Source organism: Helianthus annuus, chromosome 5 (assembly GCF_002127325.2).
Source record: "Helianthus annuus cultivar XRQ/B chromosome 5, HanXRQr2.0-SUNRISE, whole genome shotgun sequence".
In the NCBI taxonomy this organism is placed as follows: domain Eukaryota; kingdom Viridiplantae; phylum Streptophyta; class Magnoliopsida; order Asterales; family Asteraceae; genus Helianthus; species Helianthus annuus.
In genome coordinates this window covers 4,062,191-4,084,830 of record NC_035437.2, presented here as the reverse complement: position 1 = coordinate 4,084,830, position 22,640 = coordinate 4,062,191, and the positions used below count along the sequence as shown (strand labels likewise).

The 22,640-nt window shown below is 38.3% G+C and overlaps 2 long non-coding RNA genes across 6 annotated transcripts; both read right to left on the bottom strand.

Annotated features, from left to right (window-relative positions):
- Positions 1-7,383: 7,383 nt before the first annotated feature.
- LOC110938448 lies at positions 7,384-7,885 on the bottom strand. 2 transcript variants are annotated; one of them, XR_004894033.1, is made up of 2 exons: positions 7,742-7,885; positions 7,384-7,648 (listed from the first exon to the last, which is right to left on the bottom strand). It is a non-coding gene; the product is annotated as an uncharacterized LOC110938448 (long non-coding RNA). The 2 variants fall into 2 exon arrangements; XR_002591407.2 differs by having other exon boundaries at positions 7,745-7,885.
- Positions 7,886-14,958: 7,073 nt separating this feature from the next.
- Positions 14,959-18,263, bottom strand: LOC110939737. 4 transcript variants are annotated; one of them, XR_004894032.1, is made up of 7 exons: positions 17,868-18,263; positions 17,756-17,804; positions 16,253-17,143; positions 16,093-16,164; positions 15,911-16,019; positions 15,684-15,767; positions 14,959-15,262 (listed from the first exon to the last, which is right to left on the bottom strand). It is a non-coding gene; the product is annotated as an uncharacterized LOC110939737 (long non-coding RNA). The 4 variants fall into 4 exon arrangements; XR_002592427.2 differs by having other exon boundaries at positions 17,756-18,263; XR_002592426.2 differs by lacking the exon at positions 17,756-17,804.
- Positions 18,264-22,640: the final 4,377 nt, after the last annotated feature.

Genomic DNA, 22,640 nt, shown 5'->3' with positions numbered 1-22,640 from the left:
ATTGCACGACACACAAAAGCGTTTAACAACATCATGCTTAATTGATCAGTTAAACATACGTAATCATGTATAGTGTATGAGATAGGCAGATAAACATAGAGGCACACGCTTCAAGTTGTGGGATTTCAAGTAACGCTAACCTTAATTATCCGGGTTGTCACAACTTAGTCAATGATGATAGACATTGACGTAGGGCACAACATACTCCAGTCAGTTGTCGATATGGTAACGGGTCTAGTGATTAACATGGGGTAGCCCTCACTGGTTATGGTTTGGGAAACAAGGAATTGGTTAACACATGGTTTTCGAAAGAACTTATGGTTTTTGGAACAACTTTAAAATGGACAACCAATTGTGAACTCGCTCAACTTTGTTGTTGACTCGTTGTTACATGCCTTGCAGGTCGTTAGGTGCGTAGATGGAGTTTGCTCGAGGAGGAGAGGTAGTTGTGGGACATGGACTGTTGAGTTCCATGTTAACCTTTATGACTTTTAAACTTATACTTTGGTTTTAAACTTTATGCTTCCGCTGATAACTTGAATTTGATTAACTTGTTTTGAACACTAATTATATTGTGTGGTTGGACTTTTATTTATTTAATTACATTGTTCAATATGATTGGTGGCTGGATCCTGGTCAGTCACGCCTCCTGCGATGATACTCCGCTTGTGGATTTTGGGGGTGTGACAATAAACCAAAACAATTTAAATACAAAATTAACTATTTAATATAAACTCTAAATATCCATCTCGTTTTGAACCGATCAAATTAAGCCAACAATCTCCGCTCTAAATTGGATCCTGATCCCCTTAACCCCACATCTTCAATTCATGGTAGACCTTGTAATTCCATGGTCATCTTCACTTTGGATGGGTATGTGCTCTCTTTAAACTATCAAATCAATAAGAACAACAATAACCAATACAATAACATACCGAGAAAATTACGAAAATAGCCAGGAAAATGGTTGACTTACCAAAATGGCCAACTCATGCGTTCTTGGAGCAGGGCATCTGACATCTTATGCGTCCGCCAGTGCCGTATTGCCACGTGGCAAAAAGTAAGCAGATGCGTCCGCCGCCAGCGCATCCGGTCCAAAAAGTATGTGGATGCGTTTGGCTCAGCTGCATCCCGAGGCGCTTGGCTGGCTGGTTGTGGCTCGTTGAGTGGCTCGTTTGTAGGAGATATATGACGCATCAGGTGGTCTCGGTATACGTAATTATAAATATTTTTTTCACATCATTTTTAACATTTTGGGACTAATTGAAAATTTTTTCCCCATCTACTATATAATGCTACGAAAATCAGTTTTGTTGAGGTTATTTTTAACATTTTGTCTCCAAATATAAAATTTTAATTTTTTTTCCCCAATATATGCAACCAATTTTGTAAAATGCCAATGCCAATCTATCCGCCTTTCGATAGCCTCCAAATAGAAATGAAGTTGTTTACATGTGTTGAAGATGACGTTTTCCTGAGCTTTAAAAGCCCTAGTGTTTATGGGTGACGGTACTTGCAACTAGTGACGGAAGTGATCCGGTTTGCCATTTAAGAGAGGTGGTTTAACGAAGAAATTCGAAGAACTCATCTACAAAGGGCACGTTGGATCACTTCGTGTTATCGGATTCCCCGTCCACGTCCTCTACCGGTCCTCCTATGCCGCCAAATTATTCAAAAACAAAGAGGAATTGGAGACCGAGCTTTGTGGAGGAATTGGAGACCGAGCTTTATGAATCACATTGTGTTACCGCTTAAAAATATCTTGTTTAGTCCGTAAATTTTTGTTAGTTTATTTTGCTTTATTTTTTATTTGTTTTATTTGTTGTATATAAAGGTAAATAAAAAGTTGTACATTTTTTCTTTTGAGAAAATTACGAAAATAGCTAGGAAAATTGTTGATTTACCAAAATGGCCAGCACATGCTTCCTTGGAGCAGGGCATCACAGATTACGAGAGAGCTTATGCGTCTGCAGGGGTGAATGATGCGTCCGCCAATATTCAAGTGACATGTGTCACAATGATTGGGAATCAAAAGTAAGGACGATTCGAAGGCGGCTACGAGACGCATCCACTTTTGCTTGCCTCTGGCTTAGTGTGATGCGTCTGGCTCAAACCATTCTCCGACGCGTCTATGAGACTCTTCGGATGCGTCTGCCAAGGCATCACGTGTCAGGTATCGAAGGCCTCTTCAGAGTCTTCTAATGCGTCCAAATACGCTTCCCGTGTCAACTTTTGGAAGGCGTCTCACGCTGCTTCTAATGTGTCCAGCCTGACGCTTCCCGTGTCAGCTTTGGAAGGCGTCTGACTCGTTTTCTTATGCGTCAATTCCGACGCGTCTTCTTATGCGTCAAGAGACGCTTCACGAGTCAGTTTGAGAAGGCCTCATGGTGACGCTTGGCAAGCGTCAACCGACGCGTCCGCCGCCAGTATCGAAGACCTCTTCAGACGCATTACATACGTCGGTGATGTATGCTTATCAGAAAAGTACAATTTGACGCTCTAGAACGAATATTGACTCTTGTGAGGAGTCTTATGACGCTTTAACGAAAAAAGCAGATTTCCTTTTTATTTATTTTGTGTATTACTCGTTTTTTGGGTTGTAGGGACCATTACTCAAAAATTTTTACAAAAGTTGATCTCCAACTTTTACTGTTAATATCTTCATATTTTTTTTTCTTTTCATATGGCAGTTAGATTTTTGGTTTGCTCTGGTCATCTGGTGGCAAGTGGGAAGTCGTTGACGGGAAGCTTGAGTAAGCAGATTCACATAGACGTGGTTTTGAAAGTATGTTCTTGACAATTTTTAACTCTTACATTCATCTAGACAAATAGTTAACATGAATCAAGAACCATCATATACACAAGGAGAAGCCACATACCTAACAATAATTACCAATTCAGCAAAACACAAGTGTAGGTCCTAACTACAGCAATATCTTTATTCCCTGTTTAAATCATATATACAACATCCTTATTTCAAAGATCAACAAATCAACAACATATTTACACTTTCTTTTTGCAAACAAACACGTTCACAAGAATTTAAAGTTAACAACTATACATGTAACCAAACACCTTAGACAAAATGTGAGAAAACAAAGGTACACACCTACTGATCGAGAGACTGTGAACTGGGGTTCCGGCGGTCACCGCTGCAGCCGCTGTCTTCGTCGTCGACGCCGAAGCTTCGAGTCACCATCAGCGTAACAACTCGTCGGGAAGAACGAAGCACTACCGCCGCCGGCAGGTTGTCGCCATAAACGGACGGTAACCTCCATCGCCGTCTTCTCCCTCTTCCCGTCTCGGGTTTCTCTCTCTCCTCTCGTCGATACTTTCTCTCTCTCTTTGTTATGTAGAACATCAGTGGGTGCGCTTATATTAGAAAAGAAGGTGTGCGGGAGGGGAACAAGATGAGGAAAGAGGTGTGTGTTGTTTGGCCTGTGATGTGGCCGGAGTTGATTGCCGGAATTCGTCCTCCGGCCGTCGGAAGGATCTGAACGAGAGTGAGAGGTGGGGGGCAGGGGTAGAGGGTAGAGGTAGAGGTAGAGGGTGCTGACATAAAAGCTTAGGGCTGTTTGTTTACCTCTTAATGAGGTTTTTAATGGTTCAGACACTTAATGGTTCAGACTGTTTGTTTAACGAGCAGTGTCTGAATGGTTCAAACATCTGCCTTTGAATGGTTAAGATTTATACAGCGTCTGAATGGTTAAGACATCTAATCTGAATTGGTCAGACATTTGCCTCTGGACGGTTAAACATTATACATGCTCTTAATGGTTCAGACCTCTTACTGATTCAGTACTTAATGGTTCAGACCTCTTACTGGTTCAGCACTTAACCATTCAGATGTTGCCAAACAGCCCATTAGGGTTTTTGAGGTTTGTGAAATGAGAGAGGTGAGGGTTTAAGTTTCTATTTATGGACTAGGGTTTAGGTGCCAGGGTTTTGGGTTAGGCCTGACCCAAGTGTCTGTGCCCGTTAGGTGTCGTATATCGGATTTAAATGAACAGACCTGATTTTATTAAATGTAAAGGTAATTAAATAAATAAATAAAAAAAAACGAATAAACTTCTCGTCACGGATTATTATCATTATATCGTAAATAATAATGTTAATAATAGTACCGATATTAATAAATGCGCGTTACTAAAATACCCTTCTCTCGTCAACGAGGATAAGGGTTGTTACATGAAGAATATGAAAATTGTAATAAACGACCCTCATGTCCTCATGCGTTAAAAGTTTTACATGTAACCGGGGGCGAAGGATTTAAGGGGTGGGGAGGGGCGCCCGCCCCCGAACTTTTGGATCAGTAGTGTTATATATGTACGTTTCGTATAGAATTTTGTAGGTATATACGTTTTCGAACCCCCGGTTTTATAAAAAAAAATAGGTATATACGTTTTCGACCCCACGGTTTTAATTTTTTTTAATTTACGTAGCCCAAATAAAATATTTAGTTAGTCCAAATATTATAGCCCAAATCATTATATTTGGTAGAATACTAGAATGCATATTATATAACCCAAATCAAATCATTATATAGCCCAACTTAAAAGCCCACCATATAAAAAAAAACCCAAATTCGTTTAATTTGCGACATCGACCAGAAGAACAGAAGCCACAAGCCAGAACTGCAGAAGGGGGGGGGGGGGACGCATGTTCCAAAACTGTTCGATTTCAGCTTCTTGTTCGAGAACAAAAGCCAAAACACTGCTCGTTGTTGTGGTCTTGTACTCTTGCTCGACTTCTTCAATCTTTATAAGGTTAAAGGTATGTGTTTTTTATGTTTCGGTTTAATTTAGGGCTGCAATTTATGTGATTTAGGTTGAAATTATGGGTGAAATTGGTCCGAAATTTTTACCATAAACTTGTTGAATCTTTCTGAAACTATGTCTAATTTTCTTTGTCTAATCTTAATCTTATTGTGATTTGATTTAGATAGAAATTAGAGTTTGAAATTTAGGGTGATAGAAAATTTTTTTTAGGTCCGTTACTTTCCGACCCCACGAAATTTTTTTTCAAGTTTCGCCACTACATGTAACTGATGAAAATTGGGCCTAACATCACAATTTTCAACATTAAGCACGAAAAGCCTATAATCAACAATCAACTATTTCTTTTTCTTGGCTTCGAATTTTGTTTTAAAAGATGATATTGAGTCCGCTATTGGTTCGGTTTGGCGAAGACTTGTTGATTGAACGAGTCTCTATTTTTTTCCACATTTCAGAGGGAGGAGCTAGTCAACCACAAGCTATCACTAACTAACTATAACAAACTTAACTATTTATACATAGATATACACACTAATATTTTCGAGAAAAATGCTCGGATAGTCCCTGTGGTTTGCCCATTTTTCACCTTTAGTCCCTAACTTTCTAAAATTACAGCTATAGTCCCCAACTTTTGCAATTTTGTTCCCGGATAGTCCCTGGCGCAGATGGGTGTTAGTTTTTGGTGTTAAGTGGATGTGAAATTACTAAAATGCCCTTGTTAAGAGATGGCCGCTCCTCATCTTCTTCTCCCCATCTATCTCTCTAACCCACCACCACCACAACCTCCTCCACCTCCACCTCCACCTCCACCTCCACCTCCACCTCCACCTCCACCGTCAAGTCTTGTTTTCAGTATTTGGTACCATTCCTTCATCTCTAATTTGATAGCAGATTATTTGGTTTTGGTTTTTTTTCTTTTGCTTTTTGTTGCAAGCGACATTAAAAAAAATTGTGTAGTCATTGTATGAACGAGTTGTAAGATGTTAATCAATAGTATTAATCTGCATAATGTTCATCTGATTTAGTAATGTCTACTTAACCTTTGATTTGTTTTTTTGATCTGTTTCATGACTCGATGGATTCTCGCACTATTGTACTGGGAAGAACCTGCAAAATCCGTAGTATTCTATTTCATATTTGTAGACATCATTTATTGTGGATGGATGGCTGGCTGGCTTATGTATTTGCATTTCTATTCATACTTTTTTGCAATTAATATAAAGCTTGCACTACATTTTAGTGGAGGAAATCCAATCAGTGAACTTAAGGTCACAGTCTCCACCGATGAACAAAATGGAACAGCTTTTGGTTGTTCAAAATGCAATTTCTCAAGCTGAAGAGCTAGTCCAAGATGGTAATGTTATTTCCACAGGCAAGCAATAGATTTGCAGCAGCACTTGTGGGTTTGGGTTTATTTATGACCATTATATCCTTCAAATACGTGCTCCTACTTAGATGATCTAATTTATTGTAAGAGCTGGTATTTTGTTAAGTAGATGTAATAATTTCAAATTGGAAGATAAGATATGTATAGATGTGTTTATTAGAAGGCAATAATGAGGGATGAAGGTGGTGGTGGAGGAGGTGGTGGTGATGGTGGATGTGGTGGTGGTGGGTTAAAGATAGAGATGGGGGAGAAGAAGATAATTTCACATCCACTTAACACCAAAAACTAACTCCTATCCGCGCCAGGGACTATCCGAGAACGAAATTGCAAAAGTTGGGGGACTATAGCTGTAATTTTAGAAAGTTATGGACTAAAGGTGAAAAATGGGCAAACCACATGAATATCCCGGCATTTTTCTCAATATTTTCAAACTCTTCTCCATGCTCTACATACTATTCAGACCCAGGTTAACTCACAAACTGTGAAAAAAATGACTCTGTACCGTTCTCCCTAACCCTTGTTTCCTACATGAAAACTACTCTTACTTGCACATGGTTAATAATAGAGTTGGTTTATCATTATCATTTTCACTAATCAGTCAAAAATGACTTCTGATAATATTTGGTCAGTATTTAGTCACAAATTTAGGGGTTTTCATTGGTGTTGGTTTTTGGTCGCAATTTGGACCATTTTTTCCTAGGAAATTAACATATGAAAATCGAGCACTTTCTAATAGTGAAAACTTGTTTACAAAATCTCTATTTAAACTAATTAATGAAAACCCAAAACTATTATAACCCAAATATAACTAGTTTAATACCCGTTCGTTGGACGGGTTACGTTGATGTATTAGGTTGCGGAGTGCGGCATCGGCATCGGCAAGGCTCTCTCTCTCTCTCTCTCTCCCTCCATACTTTACCCATCCGGTGGACGAGAATTTTAGCATCATAGTGTCAACACTCCATCTAATCATATTGATAAAAAAACATTTTGCTTAGATAAAAATGAAATAATAAACATATTAACACAAATAAACAACATTCATCCACACTCAAGTGATTCTCATAGGATTAACCAACTTTCCCCGACGTCTTACACAACTTAATCTACATTAACCAATTCAAAACATTTTAATTTAGAAACTGATTCTGATCCAAATTTACCAACTTGATCCTCTGTAATCCAACATTACCAATTTCACCATGTATTCTAAAATGCTTATGGAAGGACAACTTAGTAATTAAAAATTCAATTCTACAAGTCCAAGTTCATGATTATTAAACATAAATGTCATGTTATTAAATTATGAACTTCATCTGCAATCATCCCCAATTTTTAACTGAGTCTCAAATCTTCTATGGTCTCCATTTAAACGAACTTTCTTTTCTTTCATCTTTTCAACTACAACACTGGTACATTTGGACCTAAAGTATAGCATTTAAAAGTTCTTCCATAGTTTATCAGAAATTGGGCTTAAATCTCGGTCCTGCACAACATACACTAAAAATATCAAAATTAAACACGTTCTTCATTAAAAAATAAAGAAAAGAACAAAACTATGTCAAAAGAAATTAGTTACCACCATTGAATCCTCAATATGCATCAGCTATTCCTTTCACTACCGATTATAAGATGTTCCGATAAAACTTTCCAGAAATTGTCTAATAAGATGTTCCTTCTGGATATGTTAGTTCCAGCAAGCTGATACATTGATTATTTTAGAGATTTTATTGTCAAGTTTAAAAAGGATATAAGACCAACTACTTCTGAGTCAGATGTGCTTATTGCTTGCCAATGAGATTCCAAAAAAATTACAAAATTCATATATGAACTCAACAATGAACAACTCCCTTATAAAACAAAGTTGAATTCATTCTTACCTTAAGCTTGTTGGAAATATTAAAGAGGTAAACATACAAGTTGGTATGTTTCCTCCATCCCACATCGGTGGAGTGAGTGAAGTTTAAGTGGTTTATAAGGGATTACCCCTTATGGGCTTCCATAGTGTTAAATGGGTTGAGAAGTGGGTGAAGCCCACACGCGCGCCGAGCCGCGAGCTCGCGAATGGTCGCGCGTTTGAGGCGCACTTTGCACTTCGCATCGTCGCTAGGAGCTTTTATTTTTAGCTAAGGTTCGGTTTCAGGTGGGTCAGATCTGTAAACCGAATGAGATGAGATAAGAAGGAGATAGGGATGGATTCGAAAACAGTGGGGGTTATCCCATAGTAAATCGAATTCGTATAAGGATAATTATCTAGTAACCGAATTCGTATGAGATAGGTAATTCGAATTGGTTATGGATTGTTATCTCACTCCCTAATTTTCTCATTCTCTTCTCTGGTATAACTAAAACTATAAATAAAAGCTTCCTGAAACCTATTCTACACACATCAAATTCGCAGCTCTCTCTCTCTCTATTGTGTGATTCTGTTTTCGTTCCAGCTTCTGTGTTTTCTGGTTTCCATTGCTGTTGGAATACCAGATCAGTTCTGCATTAAATCCTGGGAGTTTACGCTGCAGCTCACAGCAATACGAGCGCGTAAAATCCTTTAAGGACAGGAGTCATCCGTGCAGTTCAAGTTTTTCGTTTAAGAATCTTCGATCTCAAACGCCAGGTTGGTTTTAATTTTGCATGTTCTTTAAATTCGTCCGACAACGGGACAGTCTCCTTCTACCTTTCTTTAATCAGTTTGCTCAAGTTGGAACAAACTGATTTGGCTGATAACTCAGTAATTAATAAATTAACTGTTTGATTAAATTATTTTTCAACATTCTTAAAGGATTTTATTTTTGTGTTTTAATCAAACGCCAGAACAAATGGACGCTGAACTACCAACAGCCAATCTGAGATTCATGAATCAAGAGTTTGTCAAGTTGGACAGATTCGATGGTCAGAACTATACCCGCTGGGCGGACAAGGTTAAGTTCATGCTAGTTGTGCTGAAACTTTACTATATCCTTGATCCTGATTTGCCCGCAATTCCTGATGACCCTCCTCGTGAGGCAGGAGAGCTACCAGATGCAGATTTGGCAAGGCAAAGACTTGTCCGTAAGGAAGCTGAAGATCTTTAGTTGGGCCACATAAAAAATTCTCTTTCGGATCGTCTCTATGACTTGTACGCACCGGTAAAAAATGCTAGAGAATTGTGGAAAGCTTTGGAAGATAAGTATAAGGCTCATGAAGAAGGTACTAACAAATACTTTATTGCCAAGTACTTAGACTTCCAAATGGTCGATGACAAGTCAATCCTGGAGCAAGTGCATGAACTCCAAGTTCTTGTTAACAAATTGACTGCACTTTCTATTCCGCTGCCAGAAATATTTCAAGTAGGGGTCATTATTGCAAAATTGCCTCCTAATTGGAAAGATTTCTCAAAGAGAATGATGCACAAGTCTGAGGACTACTCTTTGGATGAACTGTTGAAGCACCTTCGAATTGAGGAGGAAACGCGCAACAGGGACAAAAGAGGTAAAGTCGGATCGAGTGTCAATCATGTTGCTGGCGGATCTGGTCAAAAGGGAAAAGGGGCATCATCAAAGAATAAGAAGTTTACCGCACCAAAGAAAAAAGAATTCAAGAAGACACGACACACTAACAACCATCAACCAAAGAGGTCTGGTAAATGCCATGTTTGTGGAGAAATAGGGCATTATGCACGAGAGTGCTCTCAGAGGAAATCTGGATCTACGGTTGGTTCTACAAGTGCTGTTGATGTTGAGAAAGTCACCAATCTAGTGGCCAGTGTGGGTCTTGGTGAAGTTAATATGCTTTCTCAATATACACGCATTGTAGCATGTAGAGGATGGTTCTTGGATTCTGGAGCCACTGTTCATGTTTGTGGGAATCGTGACTCATTTCTTACTTATGCTCCTGTTCCTCAAGGAACAGTGGTGGTGTGTGCTGATGGACATCGTGTAGAAGTACATGGTAAAGGCACGGTGCGACTAAACTTTAGAGATGGTCAAGTGGTTACCCTTCAGGACGTGTTGCATGTTCCTGGTATCACCAAGGGTCTGGTTTCTGCTGATAAATTTGATCGGAATGGTTACAAGCTGGTTATCAAGAATCTTCGTGTGAAGTTTTCTCTAAATGACATCTATGTGGGTCAAGCACAGAACACGGGTGGAATGTATCGTCTTGACTTAGCTGAAGATGGGATTGATGAAGAAGATTCGGATGAAGGGGGTGTTTCAGTGATTGATGGGTTTGGGAATGAAAGTGATAGTGATAGTGGTGGTGGTGTTAGTTCTAGTATTGGTGAATGTAATGCAATTGGTTTTGATTTGAATGAAATTATGTCTTCTGATTATATCGCTTGTTCAATTTCTTTATGGCATAAACGTTTAGCTCATACAAATATTAAAAACATTGAAAAAATGCAAACTAAAGGTTTATTAAAATTGAAAGATAAAGATTTTGAAAAATGCGAAACATGTGTTAAATCAAAATTCACAAAGAAACCTTTCCAAGTGTCCATAAACGCAATACATCACTACTAGAACTAATTCATTCAGATATTTGTGAACTGAATGGAGTTCTTACTCGTGGGGGTAAGAGATACTTTATCACTTTCTGCGATGACTCGAGCCGATACTTATATGTTTATTTGTTGCATTCAAAAGATGAAGCTTTTGAGGCATTCAAAATATATAAGGCTGAGGTTGAAAAACAAAAGGAGAAACGCATTAAAATTCTTCGCTCGGACAGAGGCGGAGAATACTTTAACCGAAAGTTTGATGCATTCTGCGAAGAAGAAGGCATCATACATGAGAGAACTGCACCTTATACTCCCCAACAAAATGGTTTGGCTGAGAGAAAGAACCGAACCTTGGTAGAGATGGCTAACTGTATGTTAAACCAATCGGGTCTACCTCGTAATATGTGGGGGGAAGCTGTGTTAACCGCATGTTATGTTCACAATAGGATCACTAGTCGTGTGATACCTACGAGTCCATATGAGTTGTGGAAAGGAAGAAAACCAAACCTAGAGCATTTGAGGGTTTGGGGGTGTCTTGCCTACTATCGCGTACCTGATCCAAAGACACTCAAACTGGGAGAAAGAGCTTTCAAGAGTGTATTCATTGGATATGCTTCGCATAGTAAATCTTACCGATTGTTGGATGACGAATCAGGTATAGTTGTAGAATCCAGAGATGTGGAGTTCTTTGAGAACAAGTTTTCTAGAGATGATGAAAACTCAAATGGCACCACAACTTCTAGTACTTCTGAGAAAAGGGTTCAACCCTCACCAATAGTTGAAGAACCAAGGAAAAGTACTAGAGTTAGAAAAGAGAAAAGTTATGGAGATGATTTCTTTTCTTACCTGTTTGAAGGAACTCAAAAGAAAGTGACGAGAGAGGTCATTTTTGCTGTAAATTTGGATGATGATCCTAAAACTTTCAGTGAAGCAATGTCATCTAGAGATGCCCCTTTGTGGAAGGAGGCAGTCAATGATGAAATGGATTCCATTATGGGAAATGGAACTTGGGAGTTAGCTGATCTACCCAAGGGAAAGAAACCTATTGGATCCAAATGGATTTTCAAAAGGAAGTATCATCCAGATGGATCCATCTCTGCCTATAAAGCGAGATTAGTTGCTAAAGGGTATAGGCAGAGAGAAGGGATCGACTATTTTGATACCTATGCACCTGTGGCTAGAATAAGTTCTATTAGAACTCTAATAGCGGTGTCTGCTTTAAAGGGCTGTACATTCATGAAATGGATGTAAAGACAGCATTTCTAAATGGGTATCTAAATGAGGAGATTTATTTGGAGCAACCAGAAGGGTTTGTGATGCCTGGACAAGAGAACAAAGTGTGTAGACTTATTAAATCTCTGTATGGTTTGAAGCAAGCTCCTAAACAGTGGCATGAGAGATTTTACACCACTGTGACTGCTTTAGGGTTTCGACACAACAGTGCTGATAGATGTATTTATACTAAATGCGAACCCAGTTATACAGTCGTGATTTGTCTTTATGTTGATGATATGTTGATCATTAGCACTCACCTTGAAGGTATTTCTGAAACTAAGAAATATTTGTCCTCGAACTTTAAGATGAAAGATCTAGGAGAAGTTGATACCATTCTTGGGATCAAGGTGAAGAGAACTGGAAGTCAGATTTCTCTAAGTCAATCTCATTACATAGACAAAATTCTGACTAAGTTTCAACACTTAAATATTAAAGAGTTTAATACTCCATTTGATCCAAGTGTGAAACTTAATGTGAACCCTGGAAGAGCAGTGGCTCAACTGGAGTATGCGAGTGCTATTGGAAGTATGATGTATGCAACACATTGCACTCGTCCTGACATTGCTTTTGCTGTAAGCAAACTGAGTCAGTATACTGTTAATCCAGGGACAGAACACTGGAAGGCAGTGGGTAGAGTACTTGGATACCTGAAAAGGACCAGTAACTTAGAACTGACATACACGTCTTCTTCCAGAATACTTGAAGGTTATTCTGATGCAAGCTGGATTGATCGCACCAATGATTCAAAATCTACAAGTGGGTGGATTTACACTCTAGCAGGAGGAGCAATTTCTTGGGCGAGCAAGAAACAGACGTGTATTGCCCACTCAACTATGGAAGCTGAGTTCATAGCGCTAGCTGCGCTGGCAAAGAAGCGGAGTGGATTAGAGATCTACTTATTGACATCCGTCTGTGGGATGTTCCAATGCCGTCTATTCCCATGTATTGTGATAGTGAGGCCACACTATCTAAAGTATACAACGCAGTGTATAATGGGAGGTCAAGACACATAGGTCTTCGGCACAATTATGTGAGACAACTGCTTGAAAGTGGTACCATCAAGGTTGTCTATGTCAAGACAAGTAAGAACTTGGCAGATCCGTTTACTAAACCTCTGACGAGAGATTTGGTTGTGAATACCGCGAGAGACATGGGTCTAAAACCACAATAGAATCGTTAGTGATGGAAACCCAACTTGAACTTAGTGCTCCTATTTCTCAAGTTTAATGGGTAAAAACGAAGTCACTTAACGATAGAAGGTACTATCAAATTTGATAGATCCATGTGAGGTATGATAGTACGTCGTTGCCGAGAACAAGGGTGAGCTTATGCTCTTAACAAAGTTTTGGAGGCATCCAAGCAACGTGGATGATGTAAAACTTTGCCTATATGATCTAGGGGTGGTGCCGCCTCGAGTGAAGATTAGTGGTTTATCTTCTAAAGGGTCATGAAAAGGATTTATAGCGCACGGCCATATTCGCGCTCAGTGAGAACGCAAAGTCAGCTGGTGATGTGTGGGGGTAAACCGAAGGGGGCTATCAGGTTAATGGTTTAATTCCATAGGACACCATCTAATCTGTCTCTTCTTGTTTATCAACATAAACTGGGTTTAATCTTCGTGACACCTAGTGACATCATTAGTCTAAGTGAAAGGAAACATTCCAACTTGGTGGGGGATTGTTGGAAATATTAAAGAGGTAAACATACAAGTTGGTATGTTTCCTCCATCCCACATCGGTGGAGTGAGTGAAGTTTAAGTGGTTTATAAGGGATTACCCCTTATGGGCTTCCATAGTGTTAAATGGGTTGAGAAGTGGGTGAAGCCCACACGTGCGCCGAGCCGAGCCGAGCCGCGAGCTCGCGAATGGTCGCGTTTGAGGCGCGAATGGGCGCGTTTGAGGCGCACTTTGCACTTCGCATCGTCGCTAGGAGCTGAGGAGCTTTTATTTTTAGCTAAGGTTCGGTTTCAGGTGGGTCAGATCTGTAAACCGAATGAGATGAGATAAGAAGGAGATAGGGATGGATTCGAAAACAGTGGGGCTTATCCCATAGTAAATCGAATTCGTATAAGGATAATTATCTAGTAACCGAATTCGTATGAGATAGGTAATTCGAATTGGTTATGGATTGTTATCTCACTCCCTAATTTTCTCATTCTCTGGTATAACTAAAACTATAAATAAAAGCTTCCTGAAACCTATTCTACACACATCAAATTCGCAGCTCTCTCTCTCTCTCTATTGTGTGATTCTGTTTTCGTTCCAGCTTCTGCGTTTTCTGGTTTCCATTGCTGTTGGAATACCAGATCAGTTCTGCATTAAATCCTGGGAGTTTACGCTGCAGCTCACAGCAATACGAGCGCGTAAAATCCTTTAAGGACAGGAGTCATCCGTGTAGTTCAAGTTTTTCGTTTAAGAATCTTCGATCTCAAACGCCAGGTTGGTTTTAATTTTGCATGTTCTTTAAATTCGTCCGACAACGGGACAGTCTCCTTCTACCTTTCTTTAATCAGTTTGCTCAAGTTGGAACAAACTGATTTGGCTGATAACTCAGTAATTAATAAATTAACTGTTTGATTAAATTATTTTTCAACAAAGCTTGCCAATGAGAACCCCCCTCCTCAAAATTCTTCTTCTAGAGAAAGTAAAAGTCTCTTAAACTACAAAGAGCAACTTTTTCAAATTAAAAAAAAAATGACCAACTTTAATATACAAACTACCCGAAAATCAATTAACTGGTTTTGCTGAAGGGTTAACTGGTGGAAGTTTGGTTGGTACCAGGTAAGTGGTAACGAACTAATAGTCCATAACATCACATAAACTGATAAAACACAATAATATCATAACCTACAATAATATCCAAACCTCAAAGTACATTAAAATCAAGTTACTTGCTCAATGTCCCTTTCAACTTGCCCTCCGGTCCTACTAACATCCGAATTCATCGTCTATTCGCCATAACAATCTTAAGCATTCGTGCAACAATCAAGTCCCAACATCCACCACCGTAACAATCAACATCATCTCCTTCTCAATTGTCCAAAATCACCTAACCCCAGTTCTGTCCTATTCATAAGTTAACCAAACCCCACAAAGATGCACACATCTAGGTCAAAATAGGAATAACAACAAAAGGGAAAACAATAATAAACATTCTCGGAGAAGAATAAACTAAGACATTTCTTTATATCTGAAAAATAAGCAAGAAATAAGATAAAGACGTTCAGTCTTCTTCTTCCCAAAGTCATTTGAGTTTGATGTCGCGGGGATCGATAAGTTAGTTATCGAATCGTACATCAAGTGAGTTTTCTTTCTGTACAAACATTTAACTGTTGATGGAGGGTATTTTCTGCATTACATACAAAAACACACTTTACAAACTGATATATTCTGAAATGTGAAAGATTTGATACAGGGAAAGTTCTAAAATTGCTGCCAAACTAACTTAGACATTAACTGTACTATTTCTTTTGTTTAAGAGACCTTCTGGATGAATTTTACTGCTGTAAATTTCAATGGGCGACTGAATCTTTGAAAATGCACCCGAAATAAATAACTACCATATGAAGAGTCATGATGCTTCAGCCAAAAATTAGACGACGGATAAATGTCCTATTTTCTGTTTTTGTGGTTGCGACGAGACCGTTAAAAGCCGGAAAAATATAATATATGACTGGAATATGAACTATAACAGATTAGCACTTCTAAATGTTATTTATAAACAATACCTCAACATAATAAATGATGGAATAAATTAGCTGAAATCTAACCTTGGATTTGGGGATAACCTTAACAGCAACCTCATGGTATACCCAAAATACCCCAACAGAATCAATGATCTGCAAATAACATGTCTGCAAATAACCGGTGGAATGGTCTATAAGAACTTATTTAAAAGCTTATAATGATGAAGTGTATGGTTTTCAGTTTTGACTACATACTTAACTACTTATATAGTTTGCAACAAAAAAGACATTAATAAAAAGGCCTAACGAACCTTTTCTCCCAACGATTTGCACTAAAAAGAAGATGGATTGTGTGATCATCAAACTGCGATTGGTTGGAAAGATACGATGAAATCATTTTGCCCACAACATTATCTCTATCTGGAAACGAACGAAACCGATCAATTTAACAACAATAAGTATCAGATTCAAAATGAAGATAAACGAAACCTACGGTTGCTAGAACTGAACATAATTCCCTTCTGTTACTTCATTGCGTGTTCAACACCAAGCTTCCAATCTCAAACTATGCAAAAAAACAGTAAACATATACAAATTAACAAACAAATAACTCCAAAAGAACGAAATCGATCGATTCAAAGAAAAAAACTTACAAATCACGCAGCAAAAAACAAAATCATATCCACTATGTACAACAGAATCATAATTTCTTCAATCTTAACCACGCTTCATGTCTGATCATATCATGCCCAGTGTTCAAATGATTAAGTAACCTTTATAAGATCTTTGTCAACAAAAAGCTTGTTCAGTGTCGAAGTTCCAGTTTTGTCACTGCAAAGAACATCCATGCCTACCATTTCTTCTATTGGTGTCATTCTATTTGTGATAGTTTCATGCAGTGATGTAGATAAGTGGCACAAAAGCTCATGAAACAACAAAATCACAAAGAATATTCAATCAACCTGCTGAGATAAACAATGAGAACCAATTGCCCCTGTGATAGAGGAAAATGTTGTCATTGCAATAGGAATTCCACTATGTCATCTTTCATATCCAGCAAAGTTATGCCCAAATTTGCAAAACAAAATAAATTTCCTGGCGAGTAACCTCCACTTTTGGGAATAACTTTGCTCAAAGTGTTGGCATTGATTGTTCGATTAACGATAGGCAGTTTAATTAATCATAACAAAATAAATTACCAAACGACGAAACTTTGAACCCATTTCAAGTTACCTCGGCCCCGACTACACAATAGCATGCAAATTCTCAGTCGAATCAAGAATCCAATCAGAATTAGGATGTGGTGCAAGATCGATTTCCTGTCGAGTAACCTCCACTTTCTACCACTCGTCCCATCTTTCGGCCAACCCGTCAACTTCCAGCATTCTGACCACATCAGACATTTTGGGTCGGTCCATTGGTGAGCCTTGGGTGCACAGCAATGCCACCTGGATCAGCTGCGCAACTTCTGAATCGATGTAATTTGTCTCTAGATCAGGGTCCACAAGCATTTATAGTTTTCGCTCTTTTAAAAGCCCTTTCACCTGATAAACACAAATGTTGCTTCATGTGAAAAAAGTAGTTATCTCAAGCGGGTAAAATAGTTCAAATAAGAAGTTTTATTTGAAAGTTGACACTGGTTAGAAAGTTGAAAGCCATCAAAAGTGTATTTTTATACATACATCTTCATAAATCATTTTCTTATAAACTTAAATTAATATGTAAATATAAAACTTTGCTGATATTTAAAACATGAATAAGTAATGAAACTCTACAAACCAACCAAAGACTATAAAGTACCCATTTTGATACAACCAGCAAAGTTATGCCCAAAATTGCAAAACAAAATTAAATAACCGAGGGAATGAACTGTGTTGATATATCCACGACGGTTTTATTAGTCAAAATCTCTCGACTTTACCAAGTTTCTATTGATATCCAAGACATTTCATCAAACAGGTGTCGGTTGTTAGAAATAACTCAACCTAAACCCTAAACTATGAATACTAATGCTAAAAGTTCGGATGAAAAGAGAAATAAGATCTGCAAATTACTCAAAATCCACCGCCATATACGAAGAAAACCTTACAAATACATCAATAACAAATTTCAAAAAAACAAAAAACTGAAAATAACCTGACAAATTATGTACTTACGGAGCTAGGTGAACCTAGTGGAAGGTGAAGAAGATGCAGAGCAAAACTTCTACAACACACACAAAGAAGATCAAATTCACAAATGCTTTACAACAATTAACATACAACATACCTTGATTTCATGAGCGATTACACTGGGTGCTTCAATTATCGGAGTGCAATTGAGAGATTCGAGGAACCGGTGCTCTAAATCGACAACTTTGATGTTGCGATGACAGAGATGTTTGGAATCGGTCTTGCGACGAAATGATGCTTCACTTTTACTTTTCAAAGCATAATGGATTTTGATAGATAGGGATGGAGGGGAATGGGGCAAAAACACAGGTCTGGGATCCCTATTAAAAGGAAGGGTATATGGAAGTTACAAGAAACGTGGGGAGGGGACGTGGGAGATATCAACCCTGAAACCGTTCGTAACTTCCTTATTTTTGGAGAGAGAGTGTGTAACCTCCATAAACTACCAAGAAAGCAGTTTTTTTTTCTTAGTTTAGACTGACATGATTAAAAGAAGATGAGTTTATATGGTTAAATAAGATATTTTAGGTGGTTGAGTTGTGGAGATAGTGGGCAGCAAAATGTGGAGGTAACCACCACCTAGGAAAACCGTAAAAAACTGCTTTGAACTGCTATTAGAGCGGTTATTTTTGGGAGTTTAAACGGCTGAGATTTCATCTCAGCATGATCTGACGGTGAATATTGATTTGCAAAGCAGTTAGACTTAATGGGTTTAATATATATATATAATTAAAATAACTGAACTAATAAATCGGAAATCGGATTAAATAAAACTAATTAAAATACAATCTATATTTATCACTTTCATTGTTCTTTATTTTTCTTTCAAATATGAACCGGCCAATTCATTTTTTCCCGAACAGAAACAGATCCAATTTACGTCCAACACGGCAACACTCCCACTGAAATTGGTTAATAAACTGGAAAATAGTACAAATATTATACATAAATAAATAAGAGAAGAAGCAAAAGATTGTTTGCTATTAGTTTCCATATAGCATTCAGATCTTAGAACATGAAGAAATGAAGAATGAGCAACATGAGTCAATTCTTATTATCTTTCACCAAACCCACTAAAATAATATGCCAGTTTGCACACTCAGTCAAATCTTTATTCATGACAACAGAAAAAAGAACCAAAAATAAGTAATTAAAACTCAAATTGGAACTTAAAAAATACTACGTATGTATGTATGTAACTACTTCCTTTGAAAAACATATTTTAAAGAACCTGTAGAAAGATAACAAAAGGTACAAAACACAAACAGGGAAGCCTGTTGCTTTCTTGCCTTGTTTTATAAATAATAGTCATCATGTTGGTCTAGTTCTGTTTAATCATGAGGGAAAACAGTAAACATACCTGTTACAGCAGATAGTGCAGTGGAGAATCCAGTAATGGAGTTCGACATGCTTGTCATCTTGATCTGGTTCCTCCTTAGGGTGCTGACTGATGATGGGGACTTAGAAATCGAATAGGGGATTCGATTAGGAGAGGAGGTCGAAAATTGATGTTATGGCTAATGGGTTGTGTCTAATTGTGTAACTGAGTAACCCTTTAACCTCCACATAATTCTCCTTATATAAGCACCCAGGAGGAAAGCTAATTAGTTAATAAGGGTAATATGGTCCATCAACAATTACCAACTAATTATTTAATAGGTTATTATATATTTTGATCTATATTATGTAAATGATTATAATGGCTATAGATTAAATATTAAACATAATATATATTTAATCTTACATTCTCCCACTTAGCCGAGTAATCATCTACTATGAGTATTAGATAAGCCTGATCAGGAGTTAATACTCATTTTAGCCTTAAGCAAGTACTATAGTAGAGAAATACAGCCGTTGAATCATTATGCGACCCAGGACCCCCATTAATCATACTATAGCCTTAATTTAAAACCTAATCGTTATGATCAAAATACGCGTAAGCCCTTTGTTTGATTTGTAACTTTATTTGTCAATATGCCATTATACCGGTTGAACATATTCTAAGAGACATACAAAATCAAATTGAGGAAATTTCATTAACATAAAACATAAGCTAGTACAATATGCTCAAATAAGGTCTTTACAAAATCCCATATTACGAACATGTTCTTCATAAACCTTAGGAGGGAGACCTTTAGTCATCGGATCCGCAAGCATATCCTTAGTACTAATATACTCGATACAAAGATTATTTTCCTCAACTCGTTCACGTACGAACAAATATTTTGTATCGAGATATAAACCAGCTCCAGTCGAACTGTTACTGTTCGAGAAACTAACGGCAGCTGAATTATCACAATAAAGCTTCAATGGTCTAGAAATGGAATTAACAATTTTGTGTCCAGTGATCAGATTTCTAAGCAACATTCCATGACAGGTTGCGTTATAAACAGCAATGTAGTCTGCCATCATTGTGGAAGTTGTGGTCAACTGTTGTTTATGACTCTTCCATGAGATAGGGCCGCCTGCTAACATAAAGATATAGCCCGAAGTGGATTTCTTGTCATCTTTGCACTTTGCAAAGTCAGAATCAGAATAGCCCACCACTTCTAAATGATCACTTCTTCTATAAGTCAGTTTATAGTCTTTCGTCCCTTGCAGATATCGAAGTACCTTCTTAGCTGCTTTCCAGTGATCTAGGCCAGGATTAGTCTGATAACGGCCTAACATTCCAGCAATATAAGCGATATCTGGGCGAGTACAGACTTGAGCATACATCAAGCTCCCGACTACTGACGCGTAAGGTATCTGGCTCATTTGCTCTTTCTCAACCTCTGTTGTCGGACACTGGAATGAACCGAAAACATCTCCCTTAACTACTGGAGCGACGGAGGGTTTGCACTGTTGCTTGTTATATCGTGTAAGGACACGATCTATGTAAGCCTTTTGGGACAATCCTAAGATCCCTTTGTGTCTATCTCGGTGAATTTCGATGCCAATGACGTAAGAAGCCTCTCCGAGATCCTTCATGTCGAAGTTATGCGAAAGTAACCGCTTCGACTCATGCAACATGTCTAAACTATTACTTGCCAATAGAATATCATCTACGTAAAGGACAAGTATAGTAAAGTTGCTCCCACTCATCTTGAGGTAGGTGCATTGATCCACTTGATTCTTCATAAAACCTTGCTTCTTCATGACTTCATCAAACTTGAGGTACCACTGACGTGATGCTTGTTTTAACCCGTAAATGGATTTCTTCAGCTTACAGACTAGATGCTCCTGACCTTCAGGTTTAAAGCCTTCAGGTTGTTTCATGTAAACATCTTCGTCCAAATCTCCGTTAAGGAAAGCGGTTTTAACGTCCATCTGATGCAGCTCTAAATCAAAATGAGCTACTAGGGCCATGACGATCCTTAATGAATCTTTACGAGCGACAGGTTAAAACGTCTCTTGATAATCAATTCCCTCTTTCTGAGTGTAGCCCTTTGCAACCAATCTCGCTTTGTAGCGTTCAACGTTCCCATTCGGATCCAGTTTTGTTTTGAATACCCATTTACATCCTACGGGTTTGGCTCCGTTGGGTAATTCTACCAAATCCCAAACGTATTTTTTCTTCATGGATTCAAGCTCATCAATCGTCGCTTTATTCCATTCAGAAGACTGATCACTGCTAATGGCTTCATTGTAAGAGATAGGATCATTGAGCTTTCCAGCATCCATTTCAGTCAGGTAGGTAACATAATCATCCCAATTAGTAGGCCTTCTTTGCCTAGATGACCTCCTGAGTGGATTATCGGGTTCAGCGTTGTCTTGGTTTTGAGCGTTTGATGTGCCTTCGTTATGAGGTATAATGGGTTCTGATTGTAAAGGTGAATTTGGAGTTGGTGCAGTAGCTTCAGGTACAGTAGTTGTATTGGGTACAAGAGGAGTAATCGGAGTAATGGTAAGCGACGAGTCTCTCCCCCCGCGTCTTGTACTTCTTGCAATTCTTCGTAAGGGTTGGTACTGCTCCCACTGACCTTGAAATCCTCCAGGAACGCGGCATGCTTGGTTTCAACAATACGGGTGACATGAGAAGGACAATAGAAACGATAAACCTTAGAGTTCTCAGGATACCCGATAAAGAAACAGGTAACTGTTTTAGGGTCAAGTTTCCTTAGGAAAGGATTATAAAGTTTTGCTTCAGCAATGCAGCCCCATACTTTCATATATTTACGACTCGGTTTCCTTCCTGTCCAAAGTTCATAAGGAGTTTTAGGGACAGACTTAGAAGGAACTCTATTGAGTATATGAACAGCTGCTTTTAATGCTTCAGTCCAGAGGAATAATGGTAAATTAGTGTTGGCTAACATACTGCGCACCATGTTCATAAGGGTACGATTTCTTCTTTCAGCGACACCGTTCTGCTGAGGTGTACCAGGCATGGTGTATTGGTTCACAATCCCCTGGCCCTTACAAAACTCATAAAATGGACCAGGAGCTTGACCCACATCAGTATGTCTTCCATAATATTCACCGCCTCTATCTGATCTCACAACTTTAATCTGACGATCTAATTGCTTTTCAACTTCAGCCTTATAATCTTTAAAAGTTGTAAGAGATTCAGATTTCTCCTTAATAAGATACAAGTACATGTAACGAGAATAATCATCAATAAAAGTGATAAATGAAGTATGTCCTGTTATGCCAGCGATTTGGTAGGGACCACTAATGTCAGTGTGAATGAGTTCTAATAAATTAGAGCTCCTAGTGGCACCTTTCTTATTCGCTAATGTCATTTTACCTTTAAGACATTTGACACATGTTCCAAAATCAGAGAAATCGAGAGGAGGTAAGACTTCATCCTTTACGAGACGATTTAATCGTTCTTTTGAAATGTGGCCTAAACGCTGATGCCACAACATGGATGAAGTTTCTAAGTCTCGTT